This window comes from Aptenodytes patagonicus, chromosome 1 (genome assembly GCF_965638725.1).
Source record: "Aptenodytes patagonicus chromosome 1, bAptPat1.pri.cur, whole genome shotgun sequence".
Classification (NCBI taxonomy): Eukaryota; Metazoa; Chordata; class Aves; order Sphenisciformes; family Spheniscidae; genus Aptenodytes; species Aptenodytes patagonicus.
The window spans coordinates 183,602,351-183,623,221 of NC_134949.1; the positions used below are offsets into that span (position 1 = coordinate 183,602,351).

General features: G+C 35.7%; 1 protein-coding gene across 1 annotated transcript in view; it reads left to right on the top strand.

Moving 5' to 3' along the window:
- Positions 1 to 20,871, top strand: part of KLHL1 (kelch like family member 1) — a 266,155-nt gene that overhangs the window by 164,299 nt on the left and 80,985 nt on the right. The window lies entirely within an intron of this gene.

A 20,871-nucleotide genomic window follows, 5' to 3' on the forward strand; every position in this document is an offset into this window, starting at 1 on the left:
CCCTCCCTTCAGGTTTTTATGCACATTAGTAAGATCCACCTTGAGCCTTCTCTTCTCCAGGCTGAACTGTCCCAGCTCTCTCAGCCTTTCCTCGTAGGAGAGATGCTCTAGTCCCTTCACCATCTTCATGACCCTTCATGGAATTCTCTGCAATGTGTCCGTGTCTCTCTTGTACTGAGGAACCTAGAACTGGACACAGCACTCCAGGTTTGACCTCACCAGTGCTGAGTAGAGGGGAAGGATCACCTCCCTTGACCTACTGGCAATACTTCGTCTAATGCAGCCCAGAACACCGTTAGCCTTCTTTGCAGCAAGGGCACACTGCTGGCTCCTGTTCTGCCAAGCTGCTTTCTAGCTGGGTGGCCCCCAGCATATATTGCTGCATGGATATACATACACATATACATTTATTTCATTCTTCTATAGTAGAATGTTCTTGTGAACCTTTTAGTTAGAGGTGAAAATCTATAGTTATGGAAAGATATGCCCATTAATATCTGGCTAGAATAGCTAAAGGTGTTCTCACCTGGTTCCCTGATGACTGTCCTGACCCATCATCTAATGATTACCTTCCCCATGACACGTGATGTAGTGATTACCGTCCCCACAGCTCAGGGAGCAAAACAGTTCATCTGAATCCTCACTAATTCTGTATAGTCAACAGTCTAACCTCATCTGCAGTTGAAGCTAAAACATTAAGTTCTGTCCATGAAGGCAAACAGCATAGAAGAGTTTATATCTATACCACTGAATTCTCCTTATCTTTCTCTCCTCCTTTCCCAAAACAGAATGGTTTCTTCGGTGCTTCTATCTCCCATTCCCTGACTCAAGCTGTACCTGGAAACATTCAATGCAATTCATCAGCATGTTTGAGCCTCTGCCTAGCCCTATTTTGTTTACTAGTGATGTAAACACATTTACTAAGATGAAAAGCTTGTTTTTGCTGATTGTCTGTACACAGTGTAACGTATCTGTTAATGTTGAGGCTACAGCATGAGCCAAGAATATGTGCAGCTTCTGTTGGGCAAAACATTATTTTTATGGTGTTTCTTAAGAGTGTGAGAAGTTGCTAATGACAGTTGGGCTGCTGAAGGAATTTACAAGCAAGAGTTAGGAGTTAACACATGATACTGAGTGCCTAGAATAGCATCTAGTATTAAAGAATGAGGATGTTATGTTTTAATGTTTCTCTGCAAAGATGTACGTGATAAAAAGAGCACAAATATTTACTTGCAGAAATGGTTAAGCTAAAGATAACTTGTACTCCACTAGTGTGCTGTGTTTATAATGGATGTTTTTTGCAACTGCTTGTAATAGTAGATCATTGATTAACTATGAAAGCTAAAAAATAGCATAGGGTAAAGCACAGATATTATTGCCTTTCTCTCTGCAACACTTTTAATAATATCACTTTCAGAGGCTTGCAGATCACATCAGTAGGATAATGCATAGTCTTTGAGTATTGAATACACTGTGGCTCAGATCCAGTGAAACTAATATAGGTATTTAAATTAGGTTTCTTGCCCAGGGGCAGAAACAATCCAGTCCTTATAAAGTGAAGTACTTAAGTACCCTGTAAGCCACTGGAGAGGAAATGAACTGATCCATCTGGGTTCTGTTGTTATTTATACAGAGATGTTGTAGGGAACCTGTAGGAAATGCTAAGCTTCTAAATCCCCTCAGAATGCACACACTACATCTGGCCGTACATGATTTTAAAAGTGTATATGAATTTGCATATAATAATCAAGTAGAAACCCTTTAAATCCTAGCTTGGATAATTGACGTTGTGAGGCAAACTTGTAAATTCCTTCCACAGCTCAGCTGGCATTTGGCAAAGAGGTATTTCTCTGTACTGCTAAAAAAACAATTAACCAGGCAGTCGTCAGACTGAGGTTCATTGAGTTCTGACCTTTTCTATATATATTGGGCTAGATTAAACAATTGAAGGATCCTTTGCTTAGCAAAAATGGAGGGTATCACTGTATGTCAGTCAATCTCTAACTTTCTCCTTCATAGCAGTGTGATTGATAATACGAAGTGATAGACTTTTTCAGTTCCCTAACCATCTCTAGCATCACTAAAGAAGTGCAGCTGATACAAATTCACACCTGACTAGAGTTCTAGGTTTTTTAGAGTGGTTCTCACCGACTGGTGTGGGGTAAATGCTAAGTATGTGTGTATATTCAGTCATCTTCTACAACATGTGGTGAATTCTTTCAATCATTTCTAAATGAATTGGATGCCAGGAGATTGTAACTTGCATTTGAAAGGACTGAAGGTACGATGCAGTTGCTTATTCACCTATGTGTGTAGGCTTTTCCACATCAGCTAGATTCCTGACCTCCCACTGTAGGCAATGAAGATCTAGTGTGGTTCCCAGCACATAGGAACAAACCAATGTGCTGATTTGAGAGGTGCCATGGATTATCATGCTGCCTGGCTCCCAGCAGGTTTTCTGGAAGCGTTCCCTCATAAATCCAGTGCCATATTTACTGGCCCTGTGTGGCTTGTTAGACACCATGTGGTATCTCAAATGGTGCTAAATGCTTGGTTTTATGCAAGTGAATTAAACAATCATTTGATTTGAATGTCAACTTGTATCAGAATAACATGAATTTGGGAATGTGACAATATTGACAATATTTTTAATGTAATTTTTATGTAACTTCAACTAAATAAAAAAACTAATTACATTAAGAATTAATAACTTCTCAGTCCATAAAAAAGGAGGTTTCAGGCAAGCTTCTCAGATGATATCTGTATTCCTCTATTAGCTTATCAATGTAGGAGAAATTTGGGCCTGAAATTTCACTTGCCTGTGAAATGGCAATTAGTTGATTATGGTCAGTACAGGCAGAATATGCTCTCATTTCTCTAGTTTTCTTATATAGATCATGCAGTAAAGCTAACTTTTTTCTTTTTTTATAACAACTTCTCTGGCTGTGGAGGTATCTTGTCAGCTGATATTTTATCTGAAGAAATATGCGATAGTTCAATGCAGTGTGCAGATACGATCCCAAGGGATCTTTTTTGTCTTTTAGCTAATTCTAAAATTATCCAAAAGTCCTGTCAATATGGCTGGCATTTCTTGTGTAGATAAGTGACAGTGTGAAAATTTGTAAACAGTGAAAATGATAACTATTCAACACAGTTATGTGTGACATTAATTTCCAAATATGGTTTTCTATCAGTCAAGTTTAGTAAATATCAGTAAAGTATCATTAAATGCTTTGAAGCTGTCATGAGATGCTGTTCAAATAAAAAGGTGTGGCAACATAATGCTATAATACTATTTCTTTATCCTACACACAGGCAACTTACCTGACTTTTTTTTCAGTGTCTCATGATATACTGAGCATATGGTTTGCTACTAAATATGTTGGGGTAAATCTATTCAGTGGAAGAGTGGATCTTTACTAGGTAAATCACTTTTGCACATGGTCATAAAATTATTGGGGAATGACAATGATGAATAAAAAATACAAACCTTGCCTCTCTTTATATTAATTCTGCATTGCCTAAGGTTCAGAACAATGTTTTGATAAAAATATTCTACTTCTGTTGCTCATTTTATGCAGTTCATTCTGTGTGAAACATTTATTCTCATAAATGTCCCCATTAGAATGCATAGAGTGTGTCCATGTGAAAACACGTATTTATTGATACATCAGATTATATTAACTGCCCAAATCAATTATAAGCTCTGGTCATATAAATAAGAGCATATCTTTCCTTGACCTTCAAAACAGCACCATTTCCAGTGCATTCTTAAATGTGTAATACAGTTTTATTTGCGTAAAATTATGTCTTTAGTTTTGAGAAGACATTTTGCCTGTTTTTTATGTTTTTATAAGGTCATATTATTTATAATCATTATTTGGCACCTTTCTATCTTCTTCTGTCTTAGTGACTGTCAGATTGTTGATTATATCAGATTGTTGCAGAAATTGCTCAATGTGTGTGTGGCTATTCGGTCATCCTCTTTGGCAACATATTTTTAAGTTCTTTCAATAAATTTTAACTGATTAGTTTGCCAGGATACTATAACTCACAGCTGAAAACCCTGTATGTTCAATGAAACTAGTAAAAGTGAATGCAATGGGAGTGGATCAAATAACAGTGGTGTACACCATGTCATTTTCCAGTTCAAACTCTGGTTTACACTCATTTTTTAATCATACAAATAAACTGCATCATAATAGCTTGCATGGATCTCAGCAATGAAAATTAGCATAACTTTCAGCAAAGCTCCACTGTCATTTAGGCATCTACTTGATATGCTGAGACTTGCCAACTTGCTTAACACCCAGCTGTTCATAGCAATTTTAATGAAAATGGATAGGTGCTAAGCACTTTTAAAAGTCTACCAGTGTAGTTTATGTTCCTAAACAGAGCTGCAAGTTGCTGACCACTTTTAGAAATCTTGTTCTGAATACCTTTTCAGATACCTGTTTCCCTTACATCTGTCCTGGCTGTGTTTTCATCTACGAGCATACAACATGACAATTACCATCAGATTCAAACTGCACTGTACATAATGAATACTGTTGTTTCACTCTCCAGTAATATATTTTTCTCGTGCATGGCGATAATAGCAAAAATCCAGTGCTACTGGATTTTTAAATGATTTTGTGGAGTTTATCATGTAGTAATGGGCTCTATTTTGATTAATAAGGGCAACAAAGAAATTGGAGAGAGAAGTTTTATCATAGGAGAAAAACAAGCTTTCTGCAGACTGCACAGGTCTGTTTGGATCTAAACAAGGTAGCAAGACCTTTCAATGTGAGCCACAAATACCCCCAAACCAGAAAGACATTACAATCTGTCAGTGGAGTAGATTCAGCCTGTCAGCTCAGGACCTATGTTGTAGCTACCTGGAGAACAGCGCACTGTACAGTCCCTGTGCTTAAATTGCACACCTAATTACCTTGAAACCTTGACTGTCTGTGTCAAACCCAGATGTCTAAGTTTACCTTGTTATAATGTGTAACACTTCTGTACCTATTTGATGCAAGCTGTACTTATTTTCTGCTTATAATCACAGAATCACAGAATGGTTGAAGTGGGAGTGGACCTCTCTATAGGTCATCTAGTCCAACCCCTGTGCTTAAGCGTGGCCACTCAGAGCCAGTTGCCCAGGACCATGTCCAGACAGCTTTTGAATATCTCCAAGGAGGGAGACTCCACAATATCCCTGGGCAACCTGTGCCAGTGTTCAGTGACCCTCACAGTTTCTTGATGTTTGGATGGAACCTCCTTGTTTCAGTTTGTGCCCATTGCCTCTGGTCTTGTCACTGGGCACCACTGAGAAGAGCCAGATTGATAAGATCCCCCTTTTCTCTATGCTGAACTGTCCCAGCTCTTTCAGCCTTTCCTCATAGGAGCGAGATGGTCCAATCCCTTAACCATCTAAGCATCCCTTCGCTGGACTCCCTAGTCTACCTTATTTCCCTTATCTATCTCATACTGGGAAGCCCAGAACTGGACACAGCACTCCAGGTGTGGCCCCACCAGTGCTGAGCAGATGGGAAGGATCACCTTCCTTGACCTGCTGGCAATTCAGCAGCCCAGGACACCATTGACCTCCTTTGTGGCAAGGGCACATTGCTGGCTCCTATTCAACTCAGTGTCCACCAGGACCCCGTTCTTTTTCTGCCAAGCTGCTTTCCATCTGGGTGGCCCCCAGCATATACTGGTGTTTGAGTTTGTTCCTCCCTAGGTGCAGGACTTTGCATTTGTCCTTGTTGAACTTCATGAGGTTCCTGTCAGCCCCTTTCTCCAACCTGTTGAGGCTCCTCTGGATGGCAGCACAACCCTCCCAGTCACTGTCAACCGCTCCTCCCAGTTTTGTGTCATCAGCAAACCTGCTGAGGGTATACGCTGCCCCATCATCCAGATCAGTAAAGATTTCTGTAATTTAGTGTAGAGATACCTAAGCTAGTTTTAGAGTAACTAGCTTATCAGGATAGTAACAGGGTGAGAGTTGACCCTAGCAAAGATTAAACTATCCTTCTATATGGCAAGTTTTGCTGCTAGTTGTTGTTGTTGTTGTTCCATAGATCATGCTTCCAGAGGTCATGCAAACATAGTTCATTGAAAGTAGTGAAGGCAAAGATCAATCACTACTCTCAGCAATTGTTAACAACAGGTAGTTTTAAAAGCAGAAACCTTTATTGCTCTTGGCATAATGTGAAATCTGTCACTTTTAGCTAAAGAAAGAAGGAAAAAGGGATTGCAAATGCTTAGACTGGTACAATGGGGTATCTTGAATGGTCTTCCTGGAAAAAAGGGTAATGAGACGCCTAAGAGAAGGATTGGACTTCCCTTCCCTAATGTTAAGTCACTATTTTTGCAGTGTAGTGCTGTTTTCTGCTTCCTTCCTTCTCCCTTAAATTGATTCTGCATAATAGAAAACCACATAATCAGAAACATTTTCTTCTCTAGTTCTGGTTGAGCCGTCAACATTTCAGAGATTACGTATGTACTAGAAGAATTCTTCATATTAGACATTTGTAACATTTATCCTTGAAATATACTATATGGAAATGGTGTTTAAATAGGCAGTTCCCTTTCTATGTGAGGTTTTCTTATCCATCCTTTTTGCCTGTTTCTAAGACCTGAAGATCGTATTTGAAACAGGAGAACATTATTTAGGGGAAAGATGCTTCTTTTGTATTCCATTTCTTTGTACTTATTTTCTTATAGTAGTTTTATCAAAATGACACCAATTTTAGTCGAATACAGTTAACTACAGTTAACAGGTAACTACAGTTAAAAATAAAAAACCTAGTAATTTTCAAATGTAGGCTATTACCTGTTTTTGACTGAATAACATTTGTGTTCCATTTGTTGGCATCTGTCATGCTTCTACCTAATCTTCTATTCGATTTACCACTTTCAGAAGAAAAAAAAAAAAAATGATTCAGAAGAGCCTCAGATAAAAACATCTGCCTTTGAACCAAAGGAGACCAGACAATAAGAATATTTTGTCATAGTCCAACCTTTTTGTTGCTTCTAGTGTTGGTTTTCTTTAATTTTCTCTTTTTTTAATGTGATTTTTTTGTTCATCTTCCTTATGAATGTAATTTGACCTCTAGAACTTTTCTTATTTCTTATGTAGCATTTTAACACTATTGCAAAATATGCATGAGTGTCAGAATTATGATATTACTTTTTTCCTCAAGGATTAGAGAAGAAAAAATACAAGGTACGCCAAGAGAGATTCATCTCACCTAACTTTAGATATCTAGAAAGTAATTATCTAACATATCAGATAGGTATTTACTTTAAGAATGGATTTATCTTGAAATAGATTTTTTTTTTTTTTTTCTTCATTTACTAGAGAGAGAGCCTAGCATGGTGAGGTTAAATGTAGATCTCTGCATCAGTATAATTAAGTGTGTAGAAAGCTTGCATCTTAGATTTTGCACTCCTTATTTCAGCTACTATGTAAAATACATAGATTGATAAAATCGTTGTGAAAAGACACCACTAGAGGCAGAAGCTGGGGGGGGGAGGGGAGTAAAACAATTACTGTTTTCCTAAACTGAATAACATTTGAATCAGTAACACATCAGGGTGATAAATAAATTGGTCAAATTAGTACCAGTTTCAAAGATAGACCCAGTAGTACTAGTAGTCCAACAGAAGTCAGTGTGTGTGCCAAAAAAGTGTAGGCATATTTACAAATTAAGTTAAAATTAAAGTTTGAACAGTTGATAAAAGATAACAAGGGACCACTTACAGAAAATAATATTGAAGATTTTAATAAATGGGCTCATTAAATCATAAGCTTTGGGGAAGTGTTAATGTTGTGAAAGTGGTTTCAACACCACAGTTTAATTACTTACCACAGATGCTACCAATGAATATTCCAGTCCCATTACTTAGTTTATTCAAGAGAGTAAGGAAAAAACCCCCACAGTTTCTTCATTTTTATATCAAATGTAAAGCCTCAGAGAATATGTGTGTGTGTGATTGTTTGCTTATCTAATATGTTCATTTCGGTAACCTAATGATAGGTTAAGGAAAACAAACTTCAGCTATGCTGTATTCTTTTTGTTTTGGTTTGGTTTTTGTACCCTGTGGGGGAGGAATAGGGAGGACTTGGGATTATAACTGAAGGGTAGAAAGCCAGTTTAAAATTTCTTCTGAATATGAAATTATTTTTAATGTGTAGGGAAAATTTGGACTTACAAATCAATTAAACACTGAACACATTTCCTCTGCCAGTGACTGTGATCACCAAAAATATCAGCTTAGTAGATGTCAGAGTCCAGTTGCTAGACAGAAAACACAATTAGATTTCTTTCCAAAATTCCTGTCCAAGACGGTTCACTATTATTGCTATGTGATTGATCTCTTTGCATTATATTATCACCTGCATGCATACACAGATCACAGACTTACAGACAGACTAATGAAAGTCTGTTGTGTCTAAGCAGTAAATCTTAATGTAGATTATTTGTAATAGAAATGAGTAGCCATATGTTTCAAGAAAGAACTGGTCTTGAGTTTCTTAAAGAACCTTAAGTCTGCTGCATCTTATTGCTGAGGAGAAAATAACCTTTCTCTGAGAATACAGAATTTCTGAGGGATTTAGTATAGTCTCTTTCTTTGTGAGTTGGTTGAGCAGCTGGCTTCACTAACTCACACACTGAATAATTTAGTCCGTAAGCAACACGAATACCGAATATTTGTGTTACTACAGAAAAATGCCTGGAAATCATCTCTGAGCTAAAACAGGTTTACTGAAATCAGTAATTAAACATGAATAGGAAAGAAAGAATTCCAAACAGATCTAGAATGTTTGATGAGCTGAAAGAAAATGGTAGAAAACAAAACAAGACATGCTAAATTAGCGACATTATTAATTGTAAATGTATTTCATTATTATATTTCTAAGACAATATATTGAAAATGTTGTTCTAAAAACAAATAAAAACTCAAAAAGATAAATTAGGTATAAGCTTTTTTAAAATTTCAATTTAAGGACCCTAATTACAAAACAGTCAAGTGAGTAAGGCAGATGATTATGTTGGATTTGGCCCAATTCATTCAATTTCTAGCAAAACAAAAAGGTCTTTAAGTAATATTGCTAAGGTTCAGTTGGATAAAATAGGATTTAGAAATGGAGTTTAAACTTCAGCTCTATACATGATCAGTTTGTGACCTTGTGATTTCTACATTTAGGAGTCCAGAAAAGGTAACAACTTCTGTATTTTTTAAAAGACTTAAAGGAGAGAGTGAGGGAATGTTTAAGTGTTTTAATCCACTTTAGTTAAAATCTATTTGCAAATCAGCATCTGGATAAAGAATGACACTGTTGGTAATACCTTAGCATATCCTCAAAGTGCAAAAATTGGTGGAAAATAATTTTATGACTGCAATACATTTTTATTTTTCTTTCAAAATATAGTAATTTAAAAGTAAGAGTTAAAAGATGTGGTAAAATATATCTGTAGTAAATTCACAATTATATGATTCCTGAAGTTGTATCTTCTGCTATGCAAAATTAAGTGAATTGTTTATGTACAAAACTGGCCCAATTTTCAAATTAATATATCATTTCTGATGTCTTTTTCTAAGTGATAGTCTAAATTTTAATCTAAATTTTAAAGGGTTTTTTACTGTATTTTTTTCTCTGAATATAATTCTTAAACATGTTAATAATGCATGCTTAATCAATAGCCCAAAATACTTTTAGTTTCTCACGTAAACAGTGCAAACATGCTGCTGTTCTCATTCCTGTTGTCTTAGTATTTTTTTCATGAATAATTAATTTGGTATGTATAAAAATAAAATTTGTTATGTATTTTTCCTTATTAGAAAATATTACTGATGACTGAAATATCTTGCTCATTTTACTTGAAAATAGTTAATAGTATTATTAGTGGAAACCATTTAAAATTCTAATGCAGGCATTTAAATGAATACCTTGCATTGTCAAGAGAGCCATAATTCTCTCTTACTTAAATCTGTTCTTTTCAAGTATAGATTTTAAGCAGGAAATTCACCTAATGTTGCGAGAGCAAAAATTAAAGTGAAATTGAAAGAGGTAAGCCATACTTTAATTCCATTCCCCAGTACCTTTCTGTAATTAATTTCATAATTATCTTTCATTTTTACCTTGGACAAAGGAAGAAAATTATTTTAGAACTAACCCACAGTATTGGAGAATTCTTGATTTTGAGATGCTTTTATCCACTTTTTCAAGCATGTAAGCACTTTCATACAAAAACTATGCAATAAGCATGTTTAATATTGGAGAAGCTGGTCAGAAATTGGGCTGTAAATTTTCAACGGAAATAGGAGAAGGAAGAAAAATGATAAAGAACTGGGAGATATTTTCTGCAGAAAAAAACCCAAGTTTTGTAAAAAGTTTTTAATTCTGAAAGTATCAGTCAAAAACTCAAAAAATGTTCATTTGAAAGTTCTGTTTTTTTCATGGAAAATGCTTTCTATCTTGGAGAATAAAAAAATTCACTATTAGTTCTCTTTCTTTTTTGTAATATATAGAGTATTATGTATAGGTTTTCAGGGCTGTGTGGCTTTGTCTATGAAAGAGATCGTGAAAAAAGGAGAATAACATTTTATTTTGACATACAAGGGAAACTAGGCAGGCAGAGTTTGATAATTCTTGATGTTGTGTCTCTTGTCATTGAAAGCCTACTCATGCATCTTTCTGAGCCCCACAAAGAGTGTTTGCATGTACACTTTCTTGAGTATATGGCAGGGAGTCAAATAATTAAATTGAATCTCTTTGGTGAGATGATCAGCATAACTGTGAAAAACTTATATCGCCTCTTAAAAAATGCCTGTTTATGAAGACTAATTGGTAATTGGTTAACGAAAAATTACTTGGAACATCATACTTTCTAGTAGTAAATGCTAAGTGAGTTTTCTATCTTCATATTATATTCATTTTCAGAATTGACAGTATGATTTTCCTACTATACTTTGTGACACTGAGTAGATAAAAAGATTTAGGAAAAAACTTAATAATGAGGTTTGGGAATCATCTAGAATGCATTAATCTAGATTAAAAATTAGGACTCTGCATCGGAAAATCAAATTGATTTGAGCAAAGCCTATCATGCCTTCCAGAAGGCATGTTCCAAGGCAACACCTTTGGTATGCTGTTTCATTTCTCAACCTTACTGGACTTTTAATAAAAACCAACCAACCAAACAAACAAAAAAACCAACAACTAAACTTCCATCACTTCTAGAAAAGAAGGTTAGTTAAAGTACTTTATTACCTAGATGATGAAAAGCAGCATTCATTCTTTTCTAGCTAGGTTTTAACAAGATTTATAATAATATAAAATCACAATTTATGTTAAACCCTATTATTCCTGATTTAAACCTTCTTAGTGAGATTAGCATTTAAATTATCTGCCATCAATTTTACTTAAGTTTTTAAGAATGGCTGATGTCTATTCAATAACTGTAGACTAAACCAAAGATCTTGTTCATATCAACCATCATTTTAATCTCAGGGAAGACACGGATATATTCATTCAGGCAGAATCCTGAATTAATTGATGCATGACCAAATGTATTCATACAGAAGTAGATCCATTTGGTATGCTGTTAATAATATTAGCTTAGTATACTGTTGTTTCTACCTATAAGCTCTAGTTTAAGTGGAAATAATTAAGTTTGACATCAGGCTGTTCTTAGAAAAAGAAATAACAAAACTATTTACAATCATTGCAGAATTGTCCTGAAAAACACGCTGTCTCCAAAATCAATTTACCTATGAAAAATGTAAATGACAATTGCTGATCAATTGCCAGCTGCAGAACCTATGTTCAGCTCTCTCAAGGAAGTCTGCATAGTTTTTTTTAAGACGGAGCATTTCAACAAACTCTTAAGATGAAACAAAAAAATGAAAGTAATTAACTCACTATTTTGTTTATCTCATAGGTTCAAAAGTTTTTAAATAAGGATATGAAGTTTAAACATTACTAAACAATTAGTCATTACAATAAGAGAGTTTGTATCCAGCAGAAGTAGCTCAGAGATTATTGGGTTTGTAAAAAGAAGCAGCACTTTGTGGGGGACTTCCTTTTTCCTTCATGTTTGCGGTGGAGCATGAATAGCCTAACTGATATTTCTTAAAATGGGTACGTACAGTCTTAATCAGAATAACAATGAATTAAGTTGAAATCTGCAGTTACGATAGTATTTACAGGCATTGCTTGCAGTTGTCTTAGAGACAGAAAATACAAAGTGTCAAACAATTTATTCCTTTCACCACATAGGCAACTGAAATACTTCCCTTCATATACCCATACAATGACGTAGGAATAATGACGACTTCTTCTACCAGCTTTAGACAGAGAAAAAATTATTCTAATTGGAGTTTCGTCCAAACTTGCACAGTGTTTCCTAACAGCTAGAGCAGCATAAGTATGGTAAGATTTTGAAAGTGGACTGAGAACTTTTTTTAAAGAAAGCTTTTAAAGAAAGTTTTAAAACAGTATTTTATACTTTCCAGGTATTCATACAAACCCCTTCTTTGCTTTTCATTTTAATCTGTACAAAGAACAATCATGACCTTACATTTCAGAAGCCTCTATTCTTTCCTGGTAGCTGCATTACTATGATCATCAACAATAACCAGTCATAACAAACCTGTACATGGAAGAAGACACATAAAAGGACAATGATAGCTAATCAAATCTCTCTCTTGAAAACCATTCAAACCATGCGAACTTCAGGTCATTCCTTCTTCAGATTTTTGTTTCATATGGTAATGTGTTACTCTGACTCAAGGTTGTCAAGTGACTTCAGATACATTTTGGATCAAGAGAGAGACTCATGGGCTTTGTTAAAAAAAAAAAAAAGTGCCATAAAAATCCACATTTTAACTCACAGTTCATTTAAAGGATTTTAAGCTTTTTGTTCTTCTGTTATGATTATTAATTCTATTAAGATAAGGCTAATCCTGTTTTCTGCATAACATTGGCGTGTAGGTTTCTGAGGACTCTTTAGGGTTTTTTACAGGGAGAATGTATCTAGATACTGGGATAATTTTTAGAGAACTGGAAGTTGCTTTCTGCCTACCATAAAAGTAGCATGTTTGGGTATGAAATTTAATACTATTCAGGGTATAGAATAATTATGTGTTGTTAAGGACTATTCAGGATTCTAAATCACAATAAATAAACATGGGCAGATCAAGACCGCATAAAGTATAATTTTGAATGATGCTGTGCCCCTTTTGGCAGCAACTATCACTTGGAAAAAAGAAAATAAAAACTTTTGCAGGTGCTTAGTATCTTTGGCATGCAGGGAACACTTTCTCACTTTGTTCCGTTTCATAGCCCTGACACCTGTCCTGGAGGAAATACCCAAGTCTTTCTTTTTAATGGTAGGAATCCTGTGGTGTTTCCGCATCTCCCCTTTTGGGTAATTACTGTATCTGAGGCACATACCCACATGGTGGAATTTGAGGTTTAGTTCGCCCTGACTGAGCGAATAATGTCACGTCTCACACTTTTCACAAGGTAGGAAGCTCTGCCTAAATAACCAGGGTATGTCCTGCGCCTCTTTGGAAGGATGAGAATACTAGGAAAGTTTTGGTGAGGAAGTTCTCTGGCTCTTCCATTGTCTTGTAATCTCTTCCAAGAGTGGGGTGCAGGAGAGAGGAGGGTGATTATTTCCTTCCCAGGCAGGTGGCACCCTCTTTTTCCCTAGTAGTGGCTGAATTTCATCCTAGATGCCACGCATTCAACAGGGGAGAATGGGACCCATCCCATCTCTCAGATGATAATTTATGTAGAATATGTGAGATTTAACTTAGTATCATTCAAATCAGCTAATTCAAACCAGCCTCCTGGGGTCAAATCCCCTGCTTAGAGTTTCTCCTCCCTTTTCCCGGCAGTGGCTCGCCTGCTGTGCTGGTGTCAGATGGGGCGAGCCGAACGCCCCACCAAGCCTCCGAGTGCTGTACCGGCACACGCACCTCCATCACTCAGATCGCTGCTGGAGAAACCAAATGCAGATCGGTTCAGCACAGCCAAAAAAAGTATGGATTGGCACGAACCCCCTTGCTAGGGCTCTGCGTATGTTAAAGTTCCCTATGGCAGAACCCTACTATGGTTAAAGAAGCCTTGGATTGTTTGCGAATAATCACTAATACTCTCACCTGGATCATAGCTGCAAATCAATGGGATAAAAGAGGGGCTGGTGGAGATCTGTCAGGGAGCAGCAAAAGTAGAGCTGCTCCCTGAGGAAGGACGGTGGGATCCAAGGGTGACAGCAAGGCGGGCAGCAATAAGGGCGCGGTTCCATGGTGCGCCCACTGTCAGTCACTGCACCAGTACCAAACTCCTCCTTTTGTGCTCATTAGACTTGACTTTCCTTTTGGCACTACTGGAGTATTTTTCACTCACGATCTCAAATTGAATGTGCTTCACAGAGACAAAGCATGCCTGCTCTCTGCAGCATTGTGTTGAAAGTAGCTTAGAAGTACAGCTGAGAAAGGATTTGGTGGGGTTTTAACTTGGAAAAATGAGAAGTGTGATGACACAAAGTTACTAAAAATCCTTAGGATATTGCTAGTCTGAAAAGTTCTAGCAATGCTAGAAGTAACTATGCTGAAGTAGCACTGATGTGGGTCTTCTGAGAAGCGACAGCTCTGAGTTTCCACGTGTTACAAAACCCAGAAATCTTCATTTAATGTTAGATACAATTCTCCTTAATGAAGCATGTCATAGCCGTGAAATAGCAAGCTGAATATAATATGGTTTCCAGGGAAACATCCTTATTAACTGAATTTCCTGATCAAGTGCATCCTGATTTAATAAAAATATATTGATTATTTTGATGTAATAAGGAAAGATAACTATAGACTAGGAAAACATTGAAGCAGATTATTGAAACTTAGACAACATGAAACTGTTAGCTTTATATGACTTTTGGTTTTTAAACAATAGCTTTAATTTCAGCTTTTTTTTCCCCCCTCACTCACAGGGTTTAGCTATTAGGACAGTCAGAAATACAATGTTTATCACAAGTCAGCCTATGTGCTAAAATAAATGGTTAGGAGGGAGGAATTAATACTTTGTTCAAAATTATTTTTCCCATAACTTCGCAGCTGGGAAAAGGCCTATCTTTTACCCCATAAGATTTTTTTGGTTTTTTTTTACTTTTACTGTTACTTTTTTAGTTAGTTTTTTTTTGTTGTTGTTGTGGTTGACAAAAAAAATTATTTGGCCATTGAGTAAAACTTTTTTTTTTTTTTTAAGGGAAATAGACACAGGTTTCTGTCTGCTTTTAAAGTTTTATTTAGGTTTTGGGTTTTTTTTTTCATTTCTAGGATGAATTTCTAATCAGAAAGAAAGAGAGGTTCAGCCTCTGTTTGTGGTTGGTGCATGAAATCTCAGAATTTTGGGACAGGACAGTGTTCACTGATTATCACTTCTTTATTTGAAACACCTGGCAACTTAGTTAGAAGATCTCATAGATATAAATATTTGCTTTAAGAGCCTAGGCACAGATTGGAACATCAGAATAAAGAAGTAGCTGTCTGATAGGAAGTCACCAAATATGATTGTTGGATTTTGATCCTTACTGATATAATAAGCTTGCCATAAAAAACCTTGTCATCAATTCCATTAATTCCATTAAGCATTAGAAAGTATAGGTAACAATATATTGCCTCAAATTTGTGCAGGAGAAACTGCTAATTTAATTTCTCAGCTTTGTTGTGCCTGTATTCTGTTAAATTAATTGTTGACAGAGTATACTGTTTGGTTCAGAAGTCCTAAATGTATTTTAAATCATTTTGCAAGATAAGACGTCATCCTGCCTGAACTCTGAACATGATTTGTCTTCAGATCTTTGATTTTTAATCTATTGAGTAGTGTGCTGAGAACTTCAAATGGAAAAAAATCACAAAAAGGAGATATTAAAAATCTTAATGTTATGAAATAGAAATTAACCTAGTGTTATGAAATATACTTACTACTGCTGTTTATTAGCACACTTGAATATTCTTATTTAGTAACATTAATTGCATAATAACCAACACCAGAACATGCACACACACATATACATACAAATCCTTATCATATCTAACATACAAAAAGCTTTCTTTTAATTTCTTGATAATCTGAAGTTTCTGAGCCCTTCCATTGATATCATGGGTGCCAAGATTATAAGGATACACTCTTTGGAAAGTTATTAAAAATAATAGCTTAAATAACTTCCTAAGAATTGTATTTTCCTCTACACACTAGGGAAGGTAAATACATTTGAAAATAAATTGGACTCTAACCATAGACTCAGTTTTCTTGCTGCTCAACTTAGATTAAGAAATACAGTAAAAATTCCAGTGATTATGCTACTATTCTTGTACTGACCCTAGCTCAATAATATTAAATGTAAAAACATATAGAAATGCTGTACCTTGCATAATACCATTACAGTCAACGTGAAAACACTCACCAGCTACGAGGGAAGAGAATAGAATCTTGGTATTTAAACTCATGAGGTTAGACATGAAGGTACTACATGTTAGATCATAATACAGTTCAACAAATATGTCAGAGTGGTGTACGTTTTAATGCACTTCCTGATAAAATTTTAAGAGACTACCATTTTGATTGAAAATAGCAGACTTTGGGAGCTGGCCATTTTCCTGTAAAAAAATAAGTCGATATCAAAGTTTAAGAATATTTTCAAGCATAATTTATTTCACGTGTAGTTCATTTGCAAACATTTATATCAAGCTATTAACCTCAACCATGTGTAGTGACCCCTTTTAAAAATACTGCTGTCAAGGAACACAAATGTCTCTGCTGTTTTTTGCTTGTGTCTATTTCTGTTCTGCCTATGTCTCATACTATTTTAATAAGACTCTTGACAACCCAGCATCTTGAGCCTTCAGCCACAAAGCATTTCTATTACAGATGTGAGTATACATTGTTTTAATCTGACCATAAACATGCCTGTTTAGTGAACTTGTTTTTCCAAAAGAGGTTTTTTCCTGTTATCTGATTATCTGAAATCTAGACACAAGCAAGTGGTTCTGAGGAGTAAACTTTCAATATCAGACAATTTTGTATATGATATTGGCTCCCTCTTACTGAATTTCTGTGGTCATAGGCATATGGCCTTGGAGTATATAGATCAGTAGAAACTAATTGGTTTAAGAGATACATATATGCTAGGGAGATGCCAGAATGGGAGTTTGTGACAAATTTAAAAGACCAGCAGGTTTAATTTCAAATCTTTTCTGTAACATTCTTCTGAGATTGAATTCATATTAGTCAATCTCAATATTTTTCTTGTTTTTCCAGTCAGTTATTTATTATTCTGCTGCTGCTGTTTCAAAGGTGTTTTAGTAGTTTCTTAATACAATAATCATGCACATTTATAAAAATGAATATGATAGATACTGCTGTTTTATTAGAAAATAATAGTAAATATAGTTTTGGAAAACAAATATATGGAGGGATTTCTATGCCTCATTTTCCATGTAATATGTGAAAAGTGCTTGTCCCACCAGACATAGAAAGTCGATATGACAATTTTCAAAAACCTAATCTGCCTAAATGAAGGAAAGCATATGAGCCATTCGTTATTGATTGGGAGGAAAAACTTCAGACCTCATTCCTTCACTTATTACATGAATCCAGATTTGACACGCTGACAAAGATTTATTCAGAGATCCTGGAAGATATTTGAAGTCCCCAAAATATATTAATACATACATTTTTTCAGTCCCTTTGTATGTTATCTGTCTTTTCCTTTCATACATTTATTTTTACTTTCATGATTGTGGGATTATTTGTGGTTGATGCATAATCTGTTTGCAAACATTTATATAAAGCTGTTAACCTGAACTATGTTGAGTGACATTTTCTGAAAACATTACCATCAAGGAACATAGCTGTCTTTGCTTTCACATTTTCATTCTTTTAACTTTCTTGTGTCTTAAGTGGTAAAACAACACCATTGTGTTTGGTCCATAGGTTTAGTAACCAAAATAAATATTTCATGTTTGGTTTAGCCTTCTTAATTGTACATTTGTGATATAGCATATATTCATTATAGCATTTTCTTTCACATCCTGATAAGGAGAATACATGAATATTAGGATTACTACATTTAAGATATCGTAAATTTATTAGTTATGCAGTCCTTGTGCAAACTAATAAATCTCATGGTTTCCTTTGTATTACCTGTTCCCTCTGCAAGCTTACTATTTGCTATGAACCTAGGGGCTTTGTGTGTATTGCTAGCTTTGCTATGCTACATTATCACACTTTTAGTGTTATTCCTTTTCCCTGAACTCAGCTCAATTACTTTGTGGTAAAGGCTCTTTGTACCTTTCCGTATCTCCTTCTACTTTCTTTTTCCCTCTTCCATTTTTTTTATTCCCCACCTGTTTTTCTCTTTCATGGTATCAATGTATGGATATCTTATGATACCGGATATCCAGGAAGATAGGCAGAGCCAAACATGATGTGTACTGTCATCTGAAATGTGCCAGAGGTTTTCCATGCACGACAGCTTAAAACTATCAGTTTTGCTAACTAGAGGCTAATGTTTTAATAATGAGAACTGAATTTCATCCATTTTTGCCTAGAACTTCACTGAACATCAGTGTGACTCAAAATATCCACAATTTTTTTCACTCATGAGTAGCCCATGGAGAGCACCTCATATCCTTGCTAGTTCAGGCAGCTACCTTTAATTAAATAAAAAGAAGAATTTAAAAAAATAATTTCATCAGCTAAAATATGTGGAATTTGTGTTAGAATAGAAAATAATGAAATACCCAGTCTTCCACTGCAATGCATAGTCTCCTCAAATTAGAGAGCTTGCTCTGTAATTTAATAATAGAATGAAACTTTCCAGTTATACCAACACTTCCCCATGGACTACAAGTACGTAAGTTAGAGACCAATAACAAATGAAATCCTCCTTCACTCTAAAAAGTCCATGATTATTAATAGCACAAATCTTATTACTCCTATAGTAATCTTTCTGCATTGCCACATAGCTTTTGTGCGTATATTAAAGATGATACTTTAATTTTCAATACACGAGATGTGAGTAGCATTTAACCCACTCAAAATTCCTAATAACTGCATTTCTACAATTTTAATGTAGATAAATTTAATATAATGCGACTGGAGAAGAAACAATAATAATAAATAAATTTTAAAAAAGCCAAACCTTAACTTCAAATTTAAAATCATAGGTTTTTAGTTGGCTACTTCCATTCAGGAATGAAATTTTGGGTCTATGAAATATGAATTTCTGGAAAAGTCAACTTGAAGCTCTGTAGTAGACAAAAAGGCAAAATCAAAAGTTACAAGTTATTAGGAAAGAAAAAGATAACAAAGCAGAGCACATCATTATGCCACCATAGGATTTCATGGTTTGCCAGTATCTTGACTACTGTGTGCAGTTCTGCTCCCTTCACAAAAAGAATCTAACAGAACTGAAAGGTTCAGAAAAAGCCAACAAGGGAGATACTAATCTTCTTTCATACAAGCAATGATTAACTAAGCTAAGGTTCCTTAGACTAGAAGACAGTCAACTAATGGAGAATGTGACTGAAGTCTAGAACATTATAAGGAATTTGGTATGGTAGGGCTCAATTATTCATTTTCTCTTTCAATAGAAGAATTAGGGGGCACTGAATGAAAGAAATGAATGAAGCAAATTGAGTGAAAGCAAATGAAGCAACAGGAGCCAGGTTCAAAACAAACAGAGGGAGGTAAAGCTTCATATACAGCTAGTGATAGGCCAAATTTGTTGTGAAAATGTATTGTAGATGCAACAAATTTACATGAGTTCAAAAGAATATTGAACTAGTTCATGGAAGATAAGGTCCCTGAGAATTACAAAATGCATGGAAAAGACATCCACCTCAGAACATCCCTGATCTGAAAGTTGCACATTGGGGGAATATTAAGGGGAATTATTATGTATTTGAAAACAGTGTTATGGCTTGTTCCCTAGACGTTGACTTATGGCCACATTTGGAGACATATTTTGTCAGGCTAGATGAACCTCCTTATTCACTTCTTTTAATAAGCAGGTCTATTGTCTGTTAGGTCATCAGCCATGTAAAATAAGAGTTCTGGATCACCAGTTAAGATACTGCAGTGTGTAATGCCTTTCTTTGGACCTGAATAGATTCATTTCATGACTGACATCTAAAATCAGAAGCAGGAGTCTGCTGTCTACATGTACCAAGCTATTAATATTTTAGATGTCACAGAAAATGTGTTATCTGCAAAAGTCTGACAGATTGACAAAGGACATTCATGTATTCTTCAGCAGCCGTTGAAGTCCAGATGAAATAGCTGAGAGTCCTTAAAAGGAATCTAGCTGCCTGTGTTCAGGCAACTGCAAAGCAGTTTGCATACATTTGCATCTATGTGTCTGTGAGGGAGGTATCTCCTCATAGACTCTGGGAACTAAATTCTCCTGCTTCCTGGCCTTCAGCTACTTCTCTGAAAATGATTGGGTCTCCCAGATAGATGTTCTATGAGATCTAGAAATCTACCAGACTGTACAGATATGCTGCCATATGCAGTTAAAACCTGCTCTAATTTGATAGTCAGCAGAATATAGGGATCAGCATCTAGAGGTAATGCTCAATTGCCTAAACATAAACATTGAGAGTTTGACTGACTTCTGATGCCTTAGGGTATCTGAGATATCTACATGGGTCTGGCAGATATGGCGCAAAATCTGCGTAAGTGTTGCACTCTTCTGGCCTGACATCAGCGAGATCACAGAATCACAAAATCATTCAGGTGGGGGTAGACCTCAGGAGGTTTCTAGTCCAACCTCCTGTTCAAAGCTGGGTCAGCTATGAGGTTAGACCAGG